The sequence below is a fragment of the Macadamia integrifolia genome, unplaced genomic scaffold (assembly GCF_013358625.1).
Source record: "Macadamia integrifolia cultivar HAES 741 unplaced genomic scaffold, SCU_Mint_v3 scaffold23, whole genome shotgun sequence".
Classification (NCBI taxonomy): Eukaryota; Viridiplantae; Streptophyta; class Magnoliopsida; order Proteales; family Proteaceae; genus Macadamia; species Macadamia integrifolia.
Window position 1 is genome coordinate 777298 of NW_024868623.1, and position 26568 is coordinate 803865.

At 38.1% G+C, this 26568-nt stretch overlaps 1 long non-coding RNA gene across 1 annotated transcript; it reads left to right on the plus strand.

The window, feature by feature from the left end:
- Positions 1 to 16936: 16936 nt before the first annotated feature.
- Positions 16937 to 17803, plus strand: LOC122066218. Its single transcript, XR_006136289.1, has 2 exons — positions 16937 to 17132; positions 17254 to 17803. It is a non-coding gene; the product is annotated as an uncharacterized LOC122066218 (long non-coding RNA).
- Positions 17804 to 26568: the final 8765 nt, after the last annotated feature.

The window sequence follows — 26568 nt, forward strand, 5'->3', positions numbered from 1 at the left end:
GATTATTGTTGCTTCTCTGGAATAGTTTGTACTTAACAATTAGAATAAATAATTTCATTTAATGACTCATTTTTTGCTCTCATACCCAGTTTCTCTAGCTAATAAAGCCTGTTTGGTATCGTTTCTGTTCCAGAAACTCCGTTTCGTGTTAAAAATGAAAATTTCAGTTTCTGTGTCAAAACGCTATTTTTAAACGATTTAAGGTTGTTTGGTGAATCTATTTCTGGAACAATTTCAGAATAGAAAACCGGCAGTTCTGCCGTTTGGTTATGCTTGTTTCATTTTTTTTTAAGTCAATAATTACATAAATATAAATTAAAATAGGCTTAGAAATTACTAATCCTTTGGGACAATAAAGTATCACATATAAAAAAAAAAAATTGTTTCAAAAGGACAAATAAAGTATAGAATTAACAATGCATTGTCCAAGTTAATTATTACATAATTTCCCAAATTTTCACTTTTTGTCTAAGTTTAAAGACTTGAATGCATGGAGGATGTCTTTCATCTTATTTGTTTGGTCCTCTAATCCTTTAAGTGTCCCTTCCTGATATCTTTTCATGTACTCGTTCGAAGTGGACGGTGGTGTGGATGATGTTGATGTTGAGCTTTCTGAACATAATGTATGTTGTATGGTAGAGATATGTATTTCATCTTTCAACCATACAAACATACCACATCCACGGTTATCAGCCTATATCAAATAATAGATGTGATTAGGGTCATTGAAATTTAACATCAAATTAAAAAAATAAAAAAATAAAAAAAATTATCTATAGGTATAGATCAATCGTAGAAATAAATTACCCCAGTTGAATTTGAGCAACATAAAAAATATTATCCCTTGTTTGGACCTTTTGTCGCAGTTCATACTCTGCATTGAACTTTATCACATCTACATAGATGTAGTTGGTCCACCCACATGAAAAAATTACATGAATCTTGACACTTGAGAAATTCTCTTCTAATATTTTTACCTGACTTCATTGTATATTTAGCATAACTCTTCCCACAAATTTCCCAATTTGTTATTATGAGTGGGAGCATAGAAGAAGTCATCTGTAATAGTAATTTACATATCAAAGAAATTAATATAGCATCCAAATATATGACATTCATAATAATATATCAACTTGTACCACTTACATAAATGTAACATAAAACAAGTACTACATCACTTGAAACATTAATTTAGGTTTTCAGTTTTGTCAAAATAGTTATCGGTTTTAGTTTTCAACTAGTTCATGCATCCTTTGCTATCTAGCCATTACATTTGTAATTCTTACTCTAGTGGCATTCATCTCTTTTGCCTTATTTCGTTGACTTGATTGTACTGTAGAATGATCAACGAAATCTTCATGTGGCGGATTCAAGTCATCTTCTGGAACTTTTAAATCATCACTCATCCCCATGAATTCAGCATTAGCAATATGCTCTTCTCGAATATAGTTGTGTAGCCCACAACATGCCAGTACGATTGATGCCTAAACTTTCACTGGGAACTAGTGCATTAGCCTTAAAATTTGAAATTTGTTCTTCAATATCCCAAATGTATGTTCAATGACATTTCGAAGTGATGAATGCCTATAATTGAACAAATCTTTTGATGTTCTTGGAGATCTTCTACGCCCTTTGTAGTCCGGTAGATGATATCTCTCACCCCTAAATGGTATCAAAAATCCAGATTGCCTAGCATACCCAGAGTCGACAACATAATACTTTCCTACAAACAAAAAATAATATATATTATTACGTATACACTCAAATGGAAATCTAATATACCATAACAAAGTTAATACCTGGAGGTGAATGTGGAAAACTTAATCGATGATCACTCCTTGCCTATTCAAGTACTTGACAATCATTTGCACTACCTTCCTATCCCGCATACACATGTGAATCGCATGTCAAATAAGCATACACACATCACATTTTGAGTTGTGATCCTCGTCCGATTCTTATATCGAGTTTGATCATCTCTTGGAACTACCGCATGGATGTGAGTACCATCTATGGCGCCAATACATTGCTATGACATATATTGACAATTAAATGGTCACTACATATAAGAATATAAATATTCATATATTTAATTACAAACATGTATCATATTAACAAATTTACCTTGAAAATATAGATAGTATTTCGGGTTCTGTGCAATCTCTGCCGGTATCATGCTGACGTCTGGTGGTCAGATTTTCTCCTTAGCCAGGCATTGCATTGCAATCAAGACAACATTGAATGTTCGATTAATTGTTTCTCCAGAGTGGTTGAAATGATTTTGGGTGTCCCTATTACTTGAACCCTTCTCAACAATCCATAGGAACATTCCAAGTTGTTCATCCACTCGGATGTTGGTCGTGTCTTTCAACCACCCTCTATGTCTAACATAATCATATAGGTTGAGGAAAATATGACATTCCATCCTAAACTCTTCATAACATCTGTTGGTTTACCATTCAATACCTCATGCATCATGACAGCACCTGGAAATACACTATCCTTATATGGTTCCCTAATATATATAGCCTCACTCAGTAATTCTATTCCCATGTGAATAATGATCATATTTTCTTCATCACTAGAAGTTTTACATAATGCATTTGACATAAATGCAATAAATTGACAACTATTTATCAACTTCAAACAAATAATTATAAAACATAACAATCTGACACATCATCTCAACCCAAAACACATGTTCTACATTACACACATCAATAAAAAAAAAAAAAAAAACAAAAGAAAAAAAACACAAGTAGCCATCATCGAAAGTATTGTCCTGAATCCAAAATTATCAAAAGTAGCATTCAAACACAACCATCATAAAACAATAGAATCAGACAAAGGGCGGATTGCCCCTAAACTATTCCAAGGCATCTAAAAGCCAAGTCCTCTTAACAGGCTCTGCACAGATAAACAAGTCCCTCCAACTAGGACCAGCACACTTACAATTGGTGGCCTTTAAGTATGTCTCCTTTGGCATATCCGGTATGGAGGATAATACCGCCCCATATGCACTCACACTAAAATCTCGAGGACGAGATGCACCTTCCCCACCACAAACAGGAGATGTAATGGAAGTACTGGATGCTCTCCCTTATTGGTGCTCTTTTTTCTTCGTCCCGTGGGTATCCTATCAAGATTTCACTTTGTGGTGGTCTAAGTTGGAGTAGGAGTATCCTCATGAAAGAGGTCAGTCATGCCTAAATGCACCGGGGTACTAGGAGATTCAAAGACTTGCTCAATATCAACAGTATTATCAGCTTCAATGTCATCCAAATCTTGTGCACTGTCAACCCCTAAATTTCCTCTAGCATAGGCATCCCCAAATATCATGCTCAAATCTGACCAGTTGTTTAGTCTATACTTTTTGTATTTCAACCAACCTGGATTTGCCTGCATAAGCAGTCATTGTATATTTTAGATGCACTACTCATTGCAATCTAATTTTGAAATAATTCAACTAGCCAATGAGATCTATTGTACCTGTATTCCCCTATCCCATACGAACTCATCATCAACTGTGACTGATTTTTTCATTGAGTTCCACCCAAATCCAGTTATGTCAAGTAGTCTCTTGAATTATTGGTACTCGTGTTTCAACTTGTTCATCTTATTACGTAATTGTTCTCTCCCAACTATAAGATTTAAAGCCTTCTGAAATTGCTTTGTAATGTCCTCCCATCCAGTTTTGTTAAATGAATTACCGGATTTGTGACCATGTTTTACAGCTTCTTTCATTGCCTCAATGAAAACAGTGGTCTCAAGTTCTGACCACTTAATAGCAGGGATACTACTTCCAGACATAATAGCTAGACATTATAAGTTAGCGTAAAACATTAGCATACTGGGTTATTATACATTCTTCAATAATACAAGATTATAAAATCAATACAATTTTGAGCGCCCAATATGTATCTCAAACTTCAATTCAATTGTCATCAATTAGCTTAACCAATAATGTTTCCTTTTCTAATTCATTCTGAATAATAAAGACAAAGCACTAAAAAAAGAAATAACAAAGTTTATCTTCTAAATATGATACAGACATTTGTAAATAAAACTTACATGCATACGAAAAAATCAACTTTGGAAAGTTTCCCAGAATTACAATTTCTTGTACTAAAGAAACAAAAAGTAATATAAGCAACATTTGACAAAGATCTTCCAATCTGGTATCCATCCAGCTAAAGGGTTCAATCTTAGGTATTGGCCTTGAGAGTGATTTACCTCTTCTCTTAATATGTACTTTACTTGTCTCTCTTAAAGAGTATAGTTGGTTATGTCAATGGACTTCCTTTAGCTCTTGAGGTTTTAGGTTCTTTTCTATTTGATAAAAGCATTCTTGAATATAAAGAGTGCATTAGAGAAATTGAAAAGAATTCCTAATGATGAGATTCAAAGGAAACTTAGAGAGTAAGTTTTGATGCACTAAATGATGATATGGAGAAGGATATATTCCTTGATACTGCATGTTACTTTATTGAAACCTACAAGGCGGAAGTTCCCAATAAGTTACTATACAGGAAAAATGTGCCTTAGAAATTACAGCCTGCCAGTATTTTGGTCCCATCTCTCCTGAAGCACATCACATTTGCTAGGCATTGGGTTCACCAGATAGGTAATAAGAAAATCTATCCATGGGATTAAGTTTTGGTGATTTTTACTGAAATTAAACTCTTCATGTTTACACCGATGAAATCATTAAACCAGTTTTGGTTTCTGTCCTAAATATTTGGTATTTCCAAATGCAACTTGTAAATATTTGGTTCGACAAACAATATTGGTAACAAAATCAAGCAAAAAGCCCAGTTTTGACCCCAAAATAATAAGGGCTAAAGAGAAGGGTTAAGAGTAATACTCAGACCCAACTTAAAATTTTCAAAATTTAAAAGAGTCGACTCAAATTTAGAATACCAAAAAAATGAAGTTCAAACTAACTCGGGATAAAGTAAAACTAACAGTACTCAAATCTGAATCCCAACTACTTAGGGTTAAAAAATTCAAAAGCACTTTCGGTATTGCATAATTGCAGAAGTCTTGACACATGGTTCCAAGAGAGATAACCCTAGTAAGCATTAAAGAACATCAATAAGGTACAAGTGAGCACATGAGCAAAATGGCAGTGAATCGATAACATTAACATATGATAAATAGATATGTAGAAGTCCTAACACATGGTTCCAAGGGAGGTAACCCTAGTAAGCATCGAAGATGAAAAACAATAAGGTACAAGTGAGTACATGAGCAGAATGATAGTGAATCGATATCATTAACATACAATCAATAAAGAAGTAGGATCCCAAGAGAATAATTTTGATTCAAACCATGCATCTAACTGAAAGCATTGTATGCATTTGATTTCAGAAATCACAACAATATATTAGTAAAAGAATGAGCTCAAGTCATATGCAATTGGATGGAACATAGTAAGGCAATCTTGCTACTCTAAAAAAAGGGTAAAGAAAAGAAGAAAGTGCAGAATCAAAGAGACGATGAAATTCCAAAAACCAATCATTTATATAGAGAATAGTAATAATCGGAAAATATCCATAACCCAATCATATAAGGATACAACGATCATGTAATAGACAAGCCACAGAAGAGAAAATAAAAATTCAGACAATGATCAAGTAATAGACAAGCCCCAGAAGAGAAAAGAAAAATTCAGAGGCATTGACCACAGAAAGCCTCTGTTACACATAAAAATCAACACTACTAGGGTTCAATCCACTAGTAGAAAATGTTGTAACCCGGTAGTCACTGAGAGGGGGTGAATCAGTGAGTCTAATTCCGATCCCCAAAAACCTATTCGATGTCTGGCCAAGAAAAACCTGATATACCTGTCCCTGTGTACACACAGTCGTATGCACACTCAGCCTCTCATAGGCACTTCCAAGTGTGCACACCCATTCCACATTCTACGCACTTCAATATAAAATGCAAACAACAAGCACCCACAACACAGGATTTTTATGAGGTTCAAAAATTTGCCTACATCCCTGGAGTAGTGCCTATAAAGGCTTCGTACTTACTCAATAGACTACTTTTGACTGCACCCACAATCGGGAGCATCCACATCTAATTTTCTTAAGCCGAAGCTGAGATGGCACTCGCAGAGTCGATATAATATGTAGCACCCACTACACGGGAGCACCCACTCCCTGTAAGCACCCACTAAGCACTTAATAAAGAATACAGTAACTTTGGGCTTATATCAATGCCCTACAGTCAAGCTCTGTTTAGCAAATATATCCACAACTAGCTAGCATGCTTACAGTTCATCCACAACTAACCTAGCATGTATACATTCATCCACAACTAACCCTAACATACATATATGCATATAATGTAAAATCAAAGGTTATAGAATCTTACAACCGATTGCCTGGGATGACTGGAAACTCGTACTGACAAGTTTGGTACTTACACCTTCTCTGTCCTTGGCTTCTTGCTCTTCAAAGCAAACACAACCTTGCTTTCTTCTCTTCCTCCTTGGCTTTGAGTTAATGTATCATTATCACACATCAACCACCTCTTTTACCTCCTTTAATGGCCTAAGAACATTTATCATCAAGTATTCATGTTCATTCAAGGACCAACAAAGAGGGGAAATATTTTTCTACCAAAATCGTAGCCTTCTTTCACTCAAAACTCATTTTTCTTGCTTCCATAGTGTAGGGCTTGAAAAACAAAGAAGTAGCAACTTGGTTCACCCAAATCCAAGTTAAAATGAGGGAGATATGACCATTTGAAGTTGGAGCAATGAGATAGCCTGAAATGGAATCTTCGTAGGAGTGGCGTAGGCTACACCGGCGGTGTGCGCAATAGGGAAGCAAATCTGACCATAGATTTCATCAAGGAGAATCTCATAATCTAAACCATCCAATTAAAATAACGGATAGTAAATCTCAACCACAAGATTTGAATAAGATAGTCAACTAATGACGTCTTGATGATGTCAGCAGTCAGCTGGCACTTTTTGTTGTCGATCTTTAATTGGTTGCTTTTCTGGATTTTAAGGGAGCTTGTCTCCCACTCACAAAGTGAAAAGCTTATCGGCCATTGGATCTGAATCTTTCATGATGGCTTTAATCAGATCTCATGAGATCCTTAAGATCGGAATCCTTTTTATACCTTCTATGCACGCACGAAACACCACAACATACCTTGATAAGGTGTAGCACTAGTGCATCAAGGATTATGCACCTAACCAATCAAATCCTACACGTAAGCATCTATCTCATCCATATCAACGTAAAATCTCAGCAGCCTTTGGATGGGCATCAAGCCTACGTGGTCGAATCTAGACCATTCATTTCACTTCCCTTTACTCCTCTTTATTATAATCAAGCCCCTGCCTCCATATATTTTAGTGCTTAAAGACCCCCTGCAACTCAGACCTTCAAAATCTTGAAATTACACAAAATCCCTTCAAATTTCAAAAATAAATTCCAAAAAATCCACCCAACACCGAGAGCAACTGATGGATTTTCGGTTTGAATTTTCAAACCGGCTTTACAGAAACACTTATAACTTTTTCATACGATATTTGATTGAGATGAAACAAAGTGCATTGGAACCATAACTGGATGCTATACGACTTTCCAGAAGACTCAGTCATATGACTCATCCATATAAAAAGACCAAAATGCCCCTAGACCTTTCCAATGTCGTATTTTTCTCATACGGAATCGGAACGCAATGAAATCAGAACCATTGAAAAGATTCGATTTTTGTCATATTGTTATATGGAGAAATGATCTTCCTTTAAAAAATTCATCTTCAATGCCGAAACTACCCTCGATTGCCACAAATGTCGTAACTTCTACATACGGTATCGGAATGCAACAAAATTAGATGCACTAGACTAGATAAATCTATATTTTTCATGAAGAAATGATCTTCCAAAAATGTTATTTTCATTGCAGAAAATGCCCCCGAGCGTAAATAGGCCAATTTTGCCAGTTTTGACCCAAAAACCCGCACCACATACTAAGGATGTATCAAACCATTCCATGCTTACCAAGCAGCTCTGTTATCTCATCAGTGACATTGGACATTACCATGTTGTCATTTCCATCCATGTCACCCAAACTGGCCATGTCATCACCGCCACGTGGCCGGGTTGCCAACAGGGACAACCATGAAACAACAGAAAACCGAATCAACAAAAACCCACAAATGGCTCCAAGAGTATGCGTACCTGGTTGAGTGAAGACGAGCAGAGATCTAGGTTGAAAACTTGCAAAGATCTGGTCTTCACATATGAGATCTGAGAAGACGTGATCGACGAGCAGAGTCGAGTAGAGATGAGCAGTGGAGTTCTCCCTTAAGAAGAACGATGCAAGAACCTTCTGATTTGTAAAAAACCCAAAAAATGTTGAGGTTTGTGCGAAATAGAGAAGAGGAAAGAAGAAGAAGAAGAATGAAGGTGAAGAACAAAGAAGAAGAAGAAAGTGATCGTACCTGCTGTGTCAAGGATTCAAGGTCGAGTTGCTTCTCCAGTAATCGGTCTTCTTTTTTCGCCAACTCTGCATGCTCAAAGGTGAAAGGGAGAGGTGAAAGGAAGCGAGGGTATATTATCGGGAACGAAAGTTCCTTTTTTAACAAGTTTGGAATGAAATTGTCGGACAGAACGACAATTTGTCGTTCCGTCTTTCCACTTTCAAATCGTTTTTTTTTTTTCCAACTTTTGGTTCAAAAAAACTGAAACACATCATATGGTTGCCAAATAGATTTTTGCGTTTTTTCATTCCAATAGAACGAAAAAATGGTAGGAACGTTTTTTTGGAACAATACCAAACGGGGCCATAGTTTCAGTAAGAAAAAATCAAATTGATGAAATTTAAGCAGCCTTAGGGCTTCTTAAGATTACCATTGACTGAGGTTTTGGGTCCTATTTCATTGCCTATATTTATTGGATCCATGTAGCTGACCCCATTAAGTTGGGATGAGGCTGAGTTTATTTTGTGCTCATGAGACCTTTGAGGTCTACATGATCACAAAATTTTAGGCCACAACGATCTAGAACACGGCTTGGAAAAACTTGAACCTTCTAGACATACTTATCAATTTAGCATGTCCTGAAGTATTTTCCCCAATCATGAGAAGTCGTTTCTACAATTGAAGGCTACTTTATGGTAGATTTGAAGTAATTTCCCTATATGGTAGAATTCTTATTTTACATTCTATTCTTGAATATATATGTTCTATAAATTATCCTTAACTTTCACTTTTTTTTTTAAATTTCTCTAAACCTTCTTGCAATTGCATTACTACTATATTATGCTATGGCACGACATAATGTCATCAATCTCAAGCCTATCTATCGAGACTTATTCAAGCCCCTAAGCTCCCAAATACAGAGATAATTCTTAGGGCCTTTTTGGGAAAGAGATGCACTGATTTTCATTATATTTTTTGTTCTCCCTGTCGGTCTCTTTCAGATTAGCCAATTTTGGATAAGCTAGTGGTCTACATCTTTGTAGGTCACCCCTTAAAATAACTCCCAAATAAGTCCCAAATAACTTTCAATTATCTTTAATTGGTTTTTCAAGAAAAATGGAATTACTATTCCTATTGGAAGTTTGCACTTGCAAATATATGGATTGACCCTTCGAATTGATATTGCATGATTTCCTGTATTTGATAGCTTCTGTCTCAATCTCAATCAATCAGTAACCATTTGGAGTGATAAAGAACTTAAATTCATTATTTTTATATTCTAGAGAATTGGAAAAAGCCTATCCTGTCAAGCAGATAAGGCTACATGCATTTGCCCATCTCTTACCCTATGATAATCTAGAGAAATGCACTATCCTTGAATTTTTAAAACATACACACTTATATGTTTGAGCAAACACCAACAAATATGAAGAAAAAGACAAACATATATTCATACAACACAGATTTAATGAGGTTCACACATTGATGTGGTTTGCTACGTCTTCGGGTGAAAAAGAAAATGATCCATTATATAGAAAAAGGTGGTTAGGAATCCAGTAACCCGAGGGAAAGAATCGGAGGTTTGGGAAAAGGAGAAGAGGTGAGGGATGGATGGACTACCAGAGAATAGGAGGAATGGCGAAGAAGTAGATGATGATGGTGGGGCTCGTGAGGATCTGGATAGAGGTCCTGTGTACCAGGAAACCATGGCTATGGGCGAAGCAAACTCAGATGCACTGAGACCGAACCGATCATATGCTAAGGCGGTAGGGAATGCATCATGGCCTGCGATCGACTCTCTTCCAGAACCGATTCAAGCAGGGGAGATTAGAAGAATCATAATCCCTCAACAGGATTACGAATCTAAGAGGCAGTCTTTCCGATTTGCCCTTATTGGAAGGGTTGATTTTAGAGTTATTTCTTTGGACGCTCTAAGAAAGGAGGCCGCAGACAAATGGAACCTAAGCCAGAGGGTTACAATGCATCCCCTTGGAAAGGGTTTTGTTATCTTTCAATTTCAATGTGAAGGGGATAAGGTGGCAGTATGGAGAAGAAGCCCTATGAAAATAGGATCGCAACTCATTCGTTTCCAACACTGGAAACCTGATTTCAACATCCATGTTAAGCAAACCTGGTCCAAGCTAATCTGGATACGATTTCCTGATCTCCCCTTAGAATATTGGCATGAGAACGTTCTTCTATCCATTGCAAAAGCTGTGGGGAGACCGGTTGCTCTGGATCGCCATACCAAGCAGGGATTAATGGGTCACTATGCTAGAGTATTAGTGGATATCGATACTACTGAAACTGCATCTTGCATAGAGGAGGTTCAAGTTGAACGTCTCGAACCAGGTACAACGAGAATTTTTGGATTCAGACAACGAGTTCAGTATGAAGATGACATTAGTCGATGTGGCTTTTGTAAGAGGTTGGGACATAAGGTGGGAGAATGTAGATCTAAGAGGCTTGAAGATGAAAAACAAGCTGCTATGGACAGGTCGGCCTCTGTACCAGGTGCAGTCTACGTTGAAGATAGAGTGGACTCGGTCCGAGTTGCGTCTCACTCGGGTAGAACGCCCATTGTGGAAACCGTTCCTCATGATCCTCTTTCCATAATTGCAGCTTCACCTGCCAATCATGTAGCTGGGAAGGAGGGCCATGGTTTGAATGCAATCAATGGAAAAACGTCCATTGAGGAACAATCTTCTTCTATTTGTGTTTCAGCCAATCAGAATGCTGAGAAGGAGGGAGATATTCTGATTGTCTTGGACACTTTGGCAACAAATCCTGCCTTTTTAGGTAACTCCAACTCACAAAATCGTGGAGATATCTCTGTCCGCCCATCTAATTCAAATTTGAATATTAATGTGGCTAGATCCGGGTCGGACTCTGAAGCAGTGGATAGTGCAGACCCGTCGGGTCATGAGAGTTCATCTGATTCTACAGAGAACTCGGTGGAAAATGAGAGGGAGGAGGACGCCCCTGCTGCTAGGGAACTCCCACCAAGGCCAACAAGAACGGGTAGCACCTCCAAAGGTCGTGGAACAGTGTCTTTGCTTAGGGGAGTTAGAAACGTTCCTTCAACTCGTTCCTCGCCAGAGAATGGGGTCTTGCCGCATGGTAGCTTCTTCAGCTCTTCCAGAAGGGATGGTAGAACGGCTTCTAATTATCAGGAGATGGAGAAGATAGATAATGCCCTTTATGCTCGAGAAAAAGGAATGGTTGTTTCTTCAAAAGAAGGTAAAAAAAAAAAGAAGAAAGCAGGCCAGACTAGTAAGTCTGGCAACACCAATTAATTCATAATTTTCCAATGAAAGTCCTCTTTTGGAATATCAGAGGAGCGAAGAAGGCTGCTGGTTTAAGAGCCTTATCTTTTTTTATTCGAGATCATTTTCCTGACGTTGTTTGCGTAGCGGAGCCAATGATTAGTGAGAGCAAATTCCCTTTTTTGTTCTTTAAAAAATTGGGGTTTGAGACTGATTTCATTCATAATTTCCGCATGGACAAGGTCCCTAATATATGGGTAATATGGAAACAAGGAATTCCTCGACCCTCGATCATCGCGGTGTCTGATCAGCAATTATCAATTACTGTGGATTGGTTAGGGAATTGTGTAGGCCTAACTTTTGTTCACGCTAATTGCTTTATGGTCAAACGGAGAGAGCTTTGGTCGGAGTTAGGTTTGGTGGTGAATCCAAATCTACCCTGGTCGGTGATAGGTGATTTCAATGCTACCCTTCTTTCCAACGAGAAAAGGGGTCCAGGGAGATTTAATGCAAAATCAGCAGCTGATTTCCAATCTATGGTGGATACTTGTCTTTTGATACAAGTACCCTCGCAAGGTAAGATGTTTACCTGGACTAACAATCGCCGGTGAGGTAATGTAGCTGCTGTTCTCGACCGAAGTTTCTGCAACAGTAAATGGTTGGATATGTTTAAAAGTACTCTTCAAAGGGTCCTGTTAAGGTCATCCTCTGATCATGCTCCCATTTTAGTTGTGTCAGATTCGATCGCCCGACCAGGTAACATTCCTTTTAGATTTAATAATTTTTGGATGGAGCATGATCTTTTTGATAATGTAATTCAAGATGTGTGGAACCAGGAAATATCTGGAAATCCAATTTTTATTCTTTCTCAGAAATTGAAGCGTGTTAAGCTGTTTATCAAGCCTTGGGGAAGAAAAAATTTTCCCAATATTGATAACGAAGTCAAAAAAGCTTCTGATCACCTAAATTCTGTTCATCAAGAAATTGAGGCTGCAGGGATGTCAGATGATCTTTTTGGTCGCGAGGCTGATGCCAAAGCAGCGCTGTTGAAAGCTACCCAGTTGCAGGATAATCTATGGGCTCAAAAAGCTAAGTTGAGGTGGATGAAAGATGGGGACAAAAATTCAAAGTTCTTTCATCTATCAGTGAAAATGCGAAGGGCTCGAAATCAAATCCGTACGTTGCAGAATGCTGATGGGGAGTGGATGAATGACCAGCAACAATTATCTTCATATATTGTCAATTATTATGAGGAATTCCACAGATTATCTGTTACTTCTCCTCACCCGGAGCTGTTGGATTGCATTCCATGCATTATTTCGGACGATGATGCTCTTTATTTGGAGGCTGAACCATCTTTAGAGGAAATAAAAAAAGCTATTTGGGAATTAGACCCAGATAGTTCCCCGGGACCTGATGGCTTCTCAGGGAATTTTTTTAGGCGGGTATGGAGTATTGTTGAGGTTGATTTTTGCAGGGTTGTTTTGCACTTTTTCAGATGGGGAATCCTTCCAAAGGGTGTGAATAATTTTTTTCTCACTCTTATCCCTAAGGTGGTGGGGGCTACTTCTCTTGACAAGTATAGGCCAATTTGCATGGGAAATTATTTTTGCAAGGTATTATCAAAAATTGTGGCAAGTAGAGTTGCAATTTTACTGCCAAAGCTGATTTCGGAGGAACAAGGGGCGTTCCAAAAGGGGAAGATAATATCAGAAAACATTAGCCTTGCTTCAGAATTGGCAAATCTGATGCATTCCACGGTTAGGGGAGGTGGGATGGGGCTCAAGGTTGATGTACAAAAAGCCTATGATTCTCTATCCTGGGAATTTCTATTTGCTGTCCTTGGGAAGTTTGGTTTTCCTAGGAAATGGATTTCTTGGATTCAAGGAATTCTTTCATCCTCAAGGATTTCGGTTCTAATAAATGGAGGTCCAGAGGGGTTTTTTGGTGTGGGTCGTGGTCTTCGTCAAGGCGATCCGTTATCTCCCATTTTGTTTATTTTAGCTGAGGAAGTGCTCTGTAGAGGATTAAATAAATTGGCCTTGGAAGGATCAATCAAGTCGCTGCCAGGTCCAAGAGGTACCTGCACTCCAACTCACTTATTATTCGCGGACGATATTTTCATCTTCATGAATGCGTTGGCGAAATATGTTAAAAATTTGCATTTATTTTTATCAAAGTATCAGGACTTCTCTGGACAACATTTTAATCTCGACAAGAGCAAAGCTTTCTTTGGGAAGGTTGCCCCTCACAGGAAACAATTCATCAGTAATTTATTGGGAATTCAGGCCTCAAAATTCCCTACAAGGTATTTGGGTGTGGAAATCTTCAAGGGAAGAGTGAAGAAAAATCATCTTTTACCTTTGATGGATAAGATTAAATGCAGATTGGCTGCCTGGAAAGGGAAGCTCCTCTCGATGGCTGGTAGGGTGGAGTTGGTTCGATCAGTAATCTCGAGTATTCCTATCCACAATTTTGCAGTTTATTGGTGGCCCCAGTCCATTATTAAAACTGTAGAGAGGTGGATGAGAAATTTTATCTGGTCGGGTCAAATGGAGGTGGGGAAAAAAATTGTGATAAATTGGGAGAACACTTGTAAGCCTAAGGATGAGGGCGGTTTGGGTATCAAAAAACTGAGAGAGGTTAATAAAGCTTGTTTATGCAAGCTCGCCTGGCAGATTAAACATGAAGACAATATTATGAGTAAATTTTTTAGAGCAAGATTTGTTCAAAAAGATGGCTCTCTCAGGAAGGGATATAAATCTTCCTCCATTTTGCCGGGGCTGAAGAGGGTGTGGAAATTCGTGTTGGACATGGAAAGATGGACAGTGGGAAATGGGGAAAAAATCATGTTTTGGACAGATAAATGGTTAGAAAATTCTTCCCTGGCGGAGTCTTCTAAGTTGGAGCAGGAAATGTTCATAGGGAGGACTATGCGACTGGCGGATCTTAATCGAAATGGTGAGTGGTCTTTTCCAAATGTTTCTTCGAAATTTCTTGCTGAGACCTTTGAGAAGGCAAAAAGAATTTCTTTATCGTCTATGGAGGATATATGTCATTGGAAGTTGTCAAATTCTGGGGCATTCTCTTTGCGATCAGCGTGGGAGGAGATAAGGGGGAAAAATCAGAAATTCCCTTGGTTTTCTATTTTATGGAAATCCAAGATTCAGCCTCGTCAAGCTGTGTTTGGTTGGAGGCTTGCTCATAATCGGTTACCCACGGAGGAGGAGGTGCACAGAAGGGGTGTGATGATGCCTTCTAGGTGCATTTTGTGTAGTCACGCAGAAGAATCTATCTCTCATTTATTCATTCATTGTGAGTACACCCAATCTCTGTGGAATTCTTTTTGTGATTTATTCGGTATCAGGTGGCAGCCCCTTGATAGAATGGGGGAGTTTTTAGCATGGTGGAAACGGAAAGGGAAGAATTTAATTTTTTCAACTGTGTGGCTTTGTGGCTTTATTCTGATCCCATATGCTGTCTGGATGGAGAGAAATGCTAGATATCATGATGGTCCAGCTCTTCATTATAAACATATTTTTGCTCGAGTGAAAGGAGAAATTTGTATGATTTCTAGTGTATATCTTGGGAAACCCCTTTCCATCCCGGATCTGATATGTGCTAGAAGAATAGGAATTCTTCGGGTAACAAGAACTCGTAGAGAAATTATTGAAGTTCGATGGTGTCTCCCATTTCCAGGATGGATTAAGCTAAACACTGATGGATGCTCCTTGGGTAATCCAGGGAAGGCCGGAGCAGGCGGAATTTTCAGAAACGAGAAGGGGGACAGCCTTTTGAACTACAGAGAATATGTCGGTATCAGAACAAATTTTGAAGCGGAATTTTTGGCAGTGATCGCTGGTCTTGAATAGGCAAAGATAAATGGTTTTCAGCATCTTTGGATTGAATGCAATTCTACGGCTGTGGTAATCCTTCTTTCTAAAGGTTTAGTCCCATGGTTTGCTCTACAACGATGGAGGAGTCTGTTATCTTTCCTGAATTCAATAAATTGGAAGGTGACGCATTGTTACCGGGAGGCAAATGTGATTGCTGATTTTTTGGCAAAGTCATCAGCGAGATTTGAAGTGTCGTATCCAGTGGAAGCTTGGCCTCGGTTGGTTTCACTGGAATTGGAATTGGATACTAACCAGCGTCCAAGATATCGATTTATGAACTTATAGATTTTTATTCAGACTAAGATTTAAGGGGGCCTTTCCTGCTGATGGCAATGCCGAAGGTGGGGCTGGTCAAATTTTATCTTAGTCAATTTCTTGTATGATGGTGGTGATATTTTTTTTTCCTTTTATATTGGGATGTACATTTTATATTTCTTCTTAATACAATGAATCTTTAGCGAAAAAAAGAAAAAGGTGGTTATAATGGGAATCGCTCAAAAGCGCCCGAATTGCAGCAAGAAATCTCGCCCTAAAACCCTAAAAAACCCCAAATTACAATGCTTGTTCAACAAGACGATTAGTACATTACATACTCCTTCAAGTTGGGTCGATCGAATTATATCATACCAGTCGGGTCACAACCTATCGGCCCAACCCCTCTGCTACCATCATAGATCTTAGAAAAAAATCTCATTTAGGTCTCAACCAAAATATATCGAAACAAGTCAATCTTCAAAATGGATCATGAATTCTAGACAAACATAACATTATATGAAGAAAGAAAGAAAAAAAAAATACTAATGTCTGAATAGAGGCAAGGAGTGAATGTGCCATGCACCGATGGTTCAAGTTATGTTCATCAGAATGAGAAACCTTTAGATGGTTCTTGGTTTGTTTGATCCCAAGGGTCCAATCCTAGAACTATCCCATTTATTGAATAATTTCAAAATCGGGTCATGTTCCATTTATTAATGGGGTGGTCTGATTCGATTCCTAATGCATTGCTACGGTATCCAAACTTCTAAAAGGTGCATTTTATTATCATCAAGAAAGTGGTGATGTGAGAATTTGGAAAAAAAAAATCTTTTACTTGCCATTATACATGTCATTATAAAAAAAGTATATATTTTTTCAAGTATACATATGAAAAGTAAAATGACAAGATTTACCTATTGAAGAAAAAAACTATATGTTACAATGAAAGGGCAAAATTGAAGAAAGAAACTATATGTTACAATGAAAGGGCAAATTTGAAGAAAAAAACTATATGTTACCATGAAAGGGCAAAACACACCAAATATATTTGATTTAATCTGCATTTCTAAGCAAAAAAATAGTTTAAACTCCACACTATCAAATCTCCAACACCGAATCAAATATTTTCAAAACAAAATCAAATCATTCAAGTAAACATCTTACCCCCAACTCCCCAAGTAGTTCTTTCGGCCTGAAACCATTGGAAAATTCATCCCCAAATAGTCATATCTTGTCTATTATTCAGTTCTAAAATTCGATTCAGGTTGGTATTCTATATTTCTAGGTCCCAAGAACTTTCTTTATCGATTTCGTACGGTTCAGTAAGGGGCAGAGTAATAATCACTGTGACTAATTGAACCCTGCTCCCACTCCACTGCAAACAGTGATGGGATAAGAGCCAGCATCGAGTCCGTTGACTTTCAGCGTTTCAAGATGTTAATGTTTCCTCCATCACTGCAACTCCAATGGATGCTCTCAAGTATCTAAAGCCACTAGCAGGTTGTGACTTGGATGTTATTATTTTTGGATATTAGTTGCCAGTTGTAAATGGATTAATTGTTATTCTAGATTTGAAGTGGAATGCAAAACGCCTGCTTGTTTGCAAGTTGATGATTTATTTGCTTATTTGAATGGGAATAGATGTGATTTCTTTTTTCAATAGATCCGTGGAGATTTTCTCCCTGTGAGTATCACTCTGTGCAAGATTGTAGTTTTGGGCATTAGATGCAATCTTTAGTTACTGTCATGGCAATCTTCACTGATGTAAACAAATGCCAACTTTGGATCCTGGCTATCCAGCCCCTCTCTTCCATGGGATCTTGTAGGAAAGTGTTCAAAAGCCTTCAGATGTATATTCATCATCAAGTACTGATGAACCCAACAGCAAACATGTTGAATCCATATTGAATATATTCAGGGTTTTTACTTTGTCAAGGAAATATTATTCTGATTGTTTCATCACATGGTATATAATATGCTGATTTAGTTAATGTATACTGACTTGCATTGGGTCTGTATGGTTGGAAAACTCGTTGTGTTCTTCATGTATCTGAAATGCATCTTTTAGAGAAATAAGAGCAGATTGAAAAGGAAGAAAGAAAAATGTATAAGGTTATGTTTAGAATTCCACATTCGATATTTTAGCACCAGAGGTTTTTTTCTTTTTTTGCTAAAAGAATGAATATATTAAGAAAAAAAAAGGAGTACATCATAAAGAGGAAACAGGGACAGAGCAGAGACCCCTAAAGCCGCTAACAAACTCCACCTTCGGCATGGCCATCAGCAGAGAAAGAAAACATCACCCTAGGAGAATCTAAAGCTAAGCCTGCCCAGGATATCATTTTCTACATAATCAGCAACGTGTCTTGGGAAAGACACCGAGAATTCTGAGTTCCCAGATTTTGAAGCCTTTTTTGCCAGAAAATCTGCAATTGGATTTGCCTCACGAAGGCAATGGGATATCTTCCAAGGGATTGATTCCAGGAAAGGGATAGCATCCAACCATCTTTGGAGGATAAACCACGGGATATGGTTCCTTTGGATCGCCAAAACAACCGATGCCGAGTCAAATTCTATCCACATGCCCCTTGCACCCATCGCCTTAGCTTTATAGCTTAAATGGCTTTCATGGAGACTTTGTTTTCTCTAATCTATCTCTTTTCAAATGCTTTGCTACTACATTTTGTTGTTGTTCATGAAGGTTCTGAGTCAATCACTCTAAGCGTCATTCACCCATTCTCTGTCCATTCACCATTATATCCAAGGAAGAACATAACATGTGTGGAAAAGATTAATCTACTTATTCGTGGCATAGAAGCCTATATCCAACAACTATTGCAAACCACAACAATAAGGTAACAAAGTGAAGGTTGCGATCCTTTTTTGCCCTGTTGCTTTGGAACCAAAGTTAGACAAATCAAACCAAAGTGTGTTTCAAACCAATCAAACCAGCCTTGCTTGTGACGCCCTGAAACCCAGCCTACGGTTTTTAGGCATCAACGGTCCAAAGGATCTGTAAGTTCGCAAAGATAATGAATTGAAGTAGCATCCGCAAGTAAGAGTTAACTAAACTAATATAAATTAAAATTCAAAGTTTAACTATTTATGTCAACTTTCAAACTTAAAGTAATATTGAATTAAATTACGTCTTCAAAGTCTAACTCAAATTCTACATCATCCAAAAAAAATAAATTAGGGTAATTTACAGCGCCACCCCTGGAGAATGCTAGTATTTTAGGAACACCCTCTCTTTCACCAAATTAGACTCAGACCCTCTACCATCAATCACTGTTACGATATACCAAAAATGCTAACATCAACAATTCCTTTTTTTTTCCAAATACATTTTGCCCTTAAAAATAATGAAGTATCAAAATTACCCTCATTACTTGTAGTCCCCAAATCGATTTCACCCCAACCCTAACCCACTTTGGTTTGTGTTTGCAGAAACATAAACTCTCGACTTTGGTTTGGGACAGTCCATAGTCTCTACCGGCGACGTTAGACTAACTCCTTGTACCTCACGAGTGCATCTATAAGGGAATTACAGAGTAAAGCTGATGGATTGAATCCAGAATCAACGTTAGACTTGAAAAGTGCAAACGATTCTAGACCTTGGCGATGGGGATTCTCATGTAGGAGTCTAATACAGTTCTCCAGCTCGATTCTAGGACCATTGGAAACTGAATTCTCTGTTCTTCCACCTGCTGAAAGTAAAGCTGATTTTTTTTTCTGGGATTGGGGTTGGAATTGAGGGTGAGGGAACCAATCAAGAAGCTAATCAATTAGGGTTTTTTTTGCCTGAACTATGTTCTCTGTTTTAAGTGTTCTCTCTCTTTATCTCCTTCTCTGTGCATTTGTTTTTTTGTACAAGCTGACTCTCTCTTTCTCGTTTTAAGGGCGTCAACCCGTATGGTATTTAGCCGTACATTTTCACGACAATGACCTTATAAATGGAAACACATCTCATCTGTTTCTTCATCTTTGTATGCTTTAGCAACTCCTAAGAAATCTTTGGAAATCTTCTGGTGTAAGCCTTTTTCTAGTTGGGCAAAATTAAATGTGGATGGTAGCTCCATGGGCAACCCTGGTAGGGTTGACGCATGTGGAGTTTTTCAAAATGATCTTGGAGTTGTGATTGGCTATTTCAAGAGATTTCTTGGGGTTCAAACTAATAATGTAGCAGAATTTCAAGGTTTGATGGCAGGTATTCAAATGGCCAAAGATCTGAGAGCGACATCTTTCTGTATTGAATCAGACTCTGCGGTAGTGGTAGTGGCAGTCCAAGCTAGATCCATTCCATGGTTTGTCGCCCAAGAATGGATCTCCCTGGAGCCTTACTTGCCTTCCATTGACTGGAAGATATCTCATTGATTTAGGGAGGCCAATAGTATAGCTGATTCTTTGGCTCGAGGTGCGGCAAAATTAGGATCATCTCAGAAAAATGTTCATCTACCTAAGCACATTTGGGATGAGGTAGCTCATGATGCCGAGTCTAGGCCTAGATTTCGGTTTTAAGTTCTTTTCTACATTTTCTCCCGGCTGATGGCAATGCCGAAGGTGGGGGCAAAATTCAGATTTTGAGTTGTTGATGTATTTCTTTTTCATTTCTCCTTAATGAAATTCCGAATCTTTAGCGAAGAAAAAAACCTCCTCAGAAATGCAACACACAAAATAAGATAAAATGGAATTGAAATTTCATTATCACTACCACCTCGTACCGAGGATCTTTAACACCTTGACACCTCAACCAAATGCCTTCTCTTTCAATGCCATAGTCTCAGCTTACGCCAAAGAGTTAGAAACCCACCTCGTCCACCAGTTGTTCGATTAAATTCCCGAACCTGAACTCATCTCTTACAACACTTTCGTCTCTGCTTATGCTAATTGTGGAGAGACCTCACCTGCACTATAATTGTTTACTGAAATGCGTGATATGGGTCTTGACTTGGACGACATCACTCTCTCTTCTGCCATTACAGCTTGTTGTGATGTCGTTATTGTGATTAAACAAATTCATTTTTTAGCAGTTTTTGGTGGGTTCCCTTAGAAGCCTATAGTGGTTAGCGATGTACGCCTCGTCTGAACCACAAGTCACAGGTAGGGAGAGAAAGTGATGAGGAGGGAATGAAATTGTATACAAGTGAAGAGAGGGGTATTTTTGAGATAATGAGATAAAGGGTGTTTTACTCATAAGGGCTAAAGTGTCATTTCATAGCATCACTTAACAGAGACTGACGGTAGGGGGTCTGAGTCTAATTTGGTGAAAGAGAGGGGGTGTTCCTAAAATACTGGCATTCTACAGGGGTGGCATTGTAAATTATCGTAAATATTATTGTCTTCTTCAATTCCATTAACAATGTTCTCCTGCTGATCAACAATAAGTTCAATATTCACATCCTCTCCATAATAATCCAAACCAATGTCATCTACAAGTTATGAGGGTAAGTTTCCGAGAAGAAACTTAGTGAGTAAAACCACAACAATAAATGTTTGAATTTTAAAAAAGTAATCACAAGCGTACAAATCAATGTAGCTAACGGGTCGAACACAAGGAGAGCAACTACTTTATTTTTAGCTTCTTTTAGTTATGTGAAAGTGTAACAATTGATTATGGTGATCCACATCTAACTGCCGTCCTAACACAAATGTATCTAAAAGCGCCCTAACCAACACATCTAGGGAAATTGGAATTGAAATTGCAACAAAAATTGAATGACCTAACCATTCACATCTAACCCTAACCATTCGTCATCTAGGAATTTAAATACTCAAACCATGCAATTAAAAATCAAATAACTGAAATAAAAAGCTGAAATAAAAAGTGCTGAAAAGTAAAGAAATGTGCAAATAAAGGGGATAAAGCCAGAGAGAGGCATACAAGTAGGTTTCTCTACTTAGCCCGAGGGATGCACCATAAATAATATGAGCTTCCCTACTTGACCAAAGAATTACTCTTACAGGGGCTGCTCTACTTAACTTTAGGGGAAGGGATGCAATATAAATAACAAAAGTAAAATGATGGCTCCATGATTAGAGAGGGGCAAAGCCAACACATGCATCTAGCCAAGGACCTTAGGGGAAAGGGAAAGCATCAAAGTAAAAACTAAAATTTAAATCCTAAATTAAGAATGAATGGGTAGCAAGAAGAGGGAATGAGAGGGGGGATGAAATGACTTATGAAGAAGCCTACCTACCTGAACTTCAATCCTTGAACTGAAAATTTGATTGACTTGAGATACTATCAACCCTAAAAACCAGATCTAAACTAAATCAAATATGAAATTACTAGGCTTGGAGAAAACAAATCATGAAGAAAAAAAACTGAACTTGAAAGAGATGCTTTGCAACTTGTTCTTGTCACCTAGAACTAAGCCCAGAACTAGAAATTGAAAATTTCAACTTCAATACCATAAACAATAAAATAAAAGACTAAATCAAAAACAAAAGTGTTTGCATTCAATAAATAAAAAAACATTACACATAAGTGCTTAAACCAAAACCTAAAACAAGGAGCTAGAGAATTAGAACTAGAGGAGAAAAAACCTAGAGAAAAAGAGAAAAATTATAAAAGAAAGGTCCGTCTTCCTCCCTCTTACACAATTTTCTTTTATAGGGGAGAGGGAAGAAGGTCCAATGATTTTGGGTTTTCTAATTGGGTGGAATCTCAATTGGTAGGTGAGATTTTTTTAGATCCAAAGTGATGGGGTGGAAAATAAGAGAATAAAGAGAAAAATGAGAGAAAATAGGGGAGAGAAGAGAGAATGCCCAAGGTGATCTTTTAGGACAATTTTGTGATGAGATGGAGGGTAGAGAGAAGAGAGAAACCATCAGGGAGGGGATGAGAAGTTGATATCTTTGTCACCATTGCCTTTACCTGGAACCGGTCTCTGTACCGTCGAGACTTCCACCATCACCAACGGGAGGTTGTGCACTTATGAAGTTCAGGCCTAAGCTAGCAGCTGTGAGATTTGAGGGGATTTAAAGCCAGTAGATACAGATGGGTATGCCGGGAGAGCAGGTTCCACAATCCACCCGAGAAAAGAATCTAAGGGCTGGAGACTTGTGCCAAGACCTTGTACCCTTCTGCCTTGTATGCACGAGGAGGAGGAGGAGGAGGAGGAGGAGGAGGAGAAGGAGAGAGAAAATTATAAGAGAGGGAAAGAGAGATGAACCGGTTAACAGGTGAAAAGAGGGGTAATCTGGTCATTTAAAAAAAGTAAGGGAGAAAAAGATGTAAAATTTCAAATATAAGGGAGTATCAAAAAAAAAAATTAAAGGTAGGAAAATTTTAGTAAATAGAGGTTAAGTGTAAGGGAGTGAGAGTAAATTTCCCCCAACTATTCATTTTGTTTTCTGACATGTTAATGCAGTTACCTCAAAGTTATAAATCTTCGTTGGACTGGCCAGGTTTTTCGTTTACATTAAAACCTTTCCATCTATTTTTCTTTCATTAATATAAGACAAAAGTGCCAACCGTTTCTTATCACAACCTTCAGTTCTACATTTAATTTGGTCCTATATTTGGATAATTTTCAATTATAAATCTCTTTGTCCTCTGGCCTTGGTGCTCGCATTCCATTCTTTGTTATCTTTATAGCTCTAATAGCTTTAATGGAGACTTTGTTATGTATAATTTGTCTCCTCTCAAGTGCATTGCTATTGCATTCTGCTGTCCATGAAGGTCCTGAGTCCATCACTCTAAGTCTCATTCATTCATTCTCTGTCCACTCACCATTTTATCCAGGGAAGAACGTAACAGATGTGGAGAAGATTAATCTACTTATTTAAGCCACAGACGCTCATATGCACCATCTATTCCCAACCACAACAATGAGTCAAGGAAAGTACTGGAATGGTAGTAGTGAGGTTGATGACATAGGGGCATTAGTGAAAAAAACTAGTGGCTACTATGTAGCCATGGTGGGTATCGGTTCATTTCCACCTATTCCTGGCCCAAAGTGGCTTCCTTATTACTTGATCATGGACACTGGAAGTTACATTATTTGGGTCCAATGTGAAGGTTGCAATCCTTGCTTTCCCCTTATACAGACACCCAATTTCCCATTCTCAAGATCTCAAAGTTACAGGTCCATTCCTTGTGGTCACAAAGACTGTCCAACTCTAAGACAGGATTGCTATGGATCATCCTGTGGATTCATAGTAGGCTATGTTGGTAACGATAACGAGAGGGACCATTGCAAGAGAGACCTTAACCTTCACTTCTGATATGTCTGGAGTTACGGAATCTCATACAAATTTATTCTTGTCTTGTGCCTTACAAAATCACAACTATCGCTTTCCACAACAGAATAAAATTGCTGGGATTTTGGGCTTAGGGCCTGAAGGCAATAGTTATCCTCCCATATGGTTTAGGTATCCAACTATGACATTCCATTTCAGAGGAGCTGACCTTGTTGTGCAGCCCACTGGTGTATTTGTAGTAGGGGAAAATTATGTTTGTGTAGCACTTAAATCAGACGCCATTACAATGCTTGGAGCTTATCAGCAAACCCAACACAGGTTCTCCTATGATTTGGAGTTGGGAGCTCTCTTCTTTGCTCCAGAGAATTGTGGTGCCCCTGCATAAGATTATTTGTCTTTTTCTGAAACAATTTGTGCTCAGAAATCAAAATAGTTGAGGAAATTTTAAGCAGCCTTAGGGCTTCTTTTGATTGCCATTGACTGAGGTTTTGATTTTGAACATGATTTTAGGGACCAGATCAAGCCCTATTAACTATTTCACCAAGCCACCCTAATGGTTTGAGTTTTTTTTTTGGCTAAAAATTCATGTGTATTAAAAAAAGAAGAAAAAACATAGAACAAGCTGGGACTTAGAAGACACCAAATACAGAAAACAAGAAAGGAGGGAGAGGAGAAAAAAAAAACCCAGGATCACTCATCGGTTTGGTATTAGCAATTCAATATCATCTAGTCATCGAATCCGGATCAATGAAGTTTTTCTTTTCCCATCAAAAAATAAAAAGAATTTCAATATCGTCCAGGTTCAGATTAAGGTCTTGATAAAGGGCAAAGACAAGCCCAAGACTCACATCTATATATTGGGTTTCAAATTAGAGAGTCCCAGGCCTGGGCATGTGACTTGCTTGATAAATTAGTGAAGTGCAGTGTGATGTACATGTGTTCCACAGGTGTTTTGGTAGCTACGGAGAGGTCAGACAGCGTGCCATGAGTGCAGGTAGGTCAAGATAAGGCATTTGGAACCTTATTATGGACTCACATAGTATTTAACAGAAGGTGGAGCAGCAGGTGAAGGGCCATATCTAGGGTTTGGAGAAGACACGAAAATAAATCCACAAGGCCGAGTGGTAAAAACCACCCGATTTTATTTGCAAGGACCTATCGTAGCCTTGTAGGTACCTACTACTTGGATTTGTTGGAAATAGGCATTTGCAGGTCAACGTCTTTCCTATCCTGCTTTAATTAGTTGGTGGACAGCAATAGACCCAGGATCAAGGATTTAGGGGACGATATCGGTATGGGAATCGTTCTCTCCTCATATTGATTTGGATTGGATCAGATAGGATTTGATCGGATCAGTGGGTATCAGTCCATTTTATCTCTGATTTTTGTAAAAAATACTATTTTTTTATTATTTTACCCCTGAAATAATTCGAATCGATACTAGATCGGAGATCAATCTCAGCCAATTCCAATCCGATACGGCTTGAAACCATGCTCAGGATGTCCTTGCACTTTATTGCCTTATAATGTGAAGAAAATCCTACAAAGGGATCAATTGTATCAAGAAGTTTCCGAGCATCACATTCCATTTCAAAAATGTTGATCTTGTTCTTGGGCCTGAAAATTCATTTGAAATTAAGGATGAGATATGCCACAGTTTAATCGGAACATACCAACATGTGAATTTCGGATTCTTATATTGTTTACATGGAAATACCCTCTCCTTCTTTCCGGAGGACTGCTCCAATGATTCTTAGAGAGAATGCATGTAATAGCTTGTAATGCTTATGATAATATGTATGTCTGCGTTCCAATAAAATTAATAAATCAATGGCTTTATATCTAATTTCATGCCTTTTAGGCTAATAGCTTGTTTGACATTCCAAATGACGACTGGTTAAACCATCTTTGGTACATGTTTTGGTGTAGGATAGATTACTTGGTTCTTAATCGGCCATTAATTAATTGGAAATAATGGATCGTTTTGAATGAATCTTAATTCGTTCATTTGGTGTTAATAAATGAGAGAGAGAGAGAGAAAGAGAGAGAGAGAGAGAGAGTTGATGTAGCCTAGTCGAGAGCCCATTTTGGAAGCACACCAATCAATCTTTTCCGCCTAAAGGAATGAATATAAATTTATCTTCATGATTTCATCCACATCTGAGTTGCCCCAACATTAATGAAGGAGTGGAATGCGGATAGTGGGACATATATGAAATGGAATAAAGATGGATCAAGCTACTAATGGATGTAACCACAATTAACATCACTATGATTGAGCTATCGAACATGGGGTCATAAGTGAATTATCAGTCGGACCAAGCGAGAACCAAGCAAGAGATGAGCCCCTATTTGTATCAAGCACGCACCAGAACAAGCAAGTCCTACCGCGCCCTAGCTAATCTTAGACCAAAGAAGCATCGGTCAAGCAGATCTACAACCACTCTTCCCCAATGATACCGTTGCGTGTTTGTGACCTATGACCACACTGGGTT